Here is a 1,893-nt window from a genome sequence, read left to right as displayed (position 1 = left end):
ATATTCACTATGGTTCTGAATATCTATTACATCCACTAACTGATCACTGTGTACGTAAACAAAGATTAAAATAAAACAAATTCATAGAGGAAAATCTTAAGGTTTGTCAATCAAAAGCTTTGACTCAATTAGGAGCACAGAATAAGAAAATTCATTTCAACTGGTTTGATTCAGCATTGCTAGAAATTGTCCAGATCGGGAGAACATTTCATTTGCTTTATCATCTGTGAGACAAGATACCACTCACAAAAATCAATTGAAGTGCTTGTTTCATTTAGAAATGTGTGTCATATAGATGGATTATGTTAGTATATTCTGTGTTAATCTACTAAAAAAAGTCCATAAATGCTTACTGCAATACACTATCATTTGACTAGAAAAAGGCATTTTAACTCTAAATACGTCATAATACTCCCTCTTGTATACACCCAGAAGGGTCATTAACATTTGGCAAATTATCAGTCATAATAATTGAGTTCCCAGCTGACGTAAAATAGTTTATGGCTGCCCACTCACTGCTATAAAAGGACAATGCATTATTATTGTCAAAATATGAAATTCATCTATCATAATTACTACATTTGAATCTAGCTTAAAGTTTATTAATGAGATGAGTATTGTTTTATATGGAAATATTCTTGTTTTCTGTCATTCAGTCTATAGTAGCCCTGAAGATGCTCAAATCTGAGAATAATTGGATTAGCGAAAAAGGTAGTTACCAAAAAAATCAAATTCTCCAAATTTATAAATGGAAATAAAAGTTTTAAGAAGTTTTAAAAATTCAAAGATATAAAATAACAAAATACTAATTAAGCACAAAATATTTTTCCTCACAATTTTATCATGTCAATTTCCAATGAAACTAAATACAATATTTGGTCCAACACATATTAGAGGTACTGTACACTGACATTTGTAAGCACATATGACTCAAGGAACTGTATTTTATTGATTAGTAGCTGTGAGAAAACAGATTTGGTGTGGCAGAAAATCTCCAGTCGAAAGTTGGTGGAAATTTTTTAGTGATTCAACTCATTCATTTAGGATGTGGAAACATCCCAAGTGCCCATCAATTCATGAATGGATTATTAAAATTTGGTATATGTATACAATGGAATATTACTCAATTATAAGAAACGACAGTGATCTAGCACCTCTTATTTTTTCCTGGATTGAGCTTGAGCCCATTATCCAAAGTGAAGTACCACAAGATCTGAAGAATGGGCTCCACTTGTACTTGTCATCAAATTGTCACTAACTGATTAACATTATGGTGCTCACATGGTAGTAATATTCTCCAGGGATTAGGGGTGTGGGGGGAGTAAACTCACAACTAATGGATGCGGTGAGCATTGTAGAGGGGAAGGGCATGCTTCTAACCCTTGCTTGGGTGAGGCAAAAACACAAAATGCAACCAAAATGTTTGTACCCTCATAATATCCTGAAATAAAAGTTTAAAAAATAAACAAGAAATTGAGATATAATTCACATACCATAAAATTCACTCTTTAAAACTTTACAATTCAGTAGATTGTAGTGTATGTACAGATTTATATAATCATCATGACTATCTCATTCCAGACATTTCCCGAAGAAATCCTTTACCCATTAGAAATTATTTCCCATTCCCCATTTCTCCCAACACCTGGCAACCACTAATAGGATTTGCCTATTTTTGACATTTCATATGAGTGTAATCATACAATATATGGCCTTTTACATCTGTTTTCTTTTACTTAGCATAATGTTTTCAAAGTTCATCTATGTTATGGCATGTATCAGAACTTCATTTCTGTTTATGGCTGAATAATATTCCATTGTATGAATTTCAGAATCAGCTTTTCATTTCCTGCAAAAAGGCAGCTGTGATTTGATAGAAATTGCATTAAATCT

The sequence above is a fragment of the Propithecus coquereli genome, unplaced genomic scaffold (genome assembly GCF_000956105.1).
Source record: "Propithecus coquereli isolate 6110/MARCELLA unplaced genomic scaffold, Pcoq_1.0 Scaffold273, whole genome shotgun sequence".
NCBI classification, from domain to species: Eukaryota; Metazoa; Chordata; class Mammalia; order Primates; family Indriidae; genus Propithecus; species Propithecus coquereli.
Note: the sequence above shows the minus strand (reverse complement) of the source record.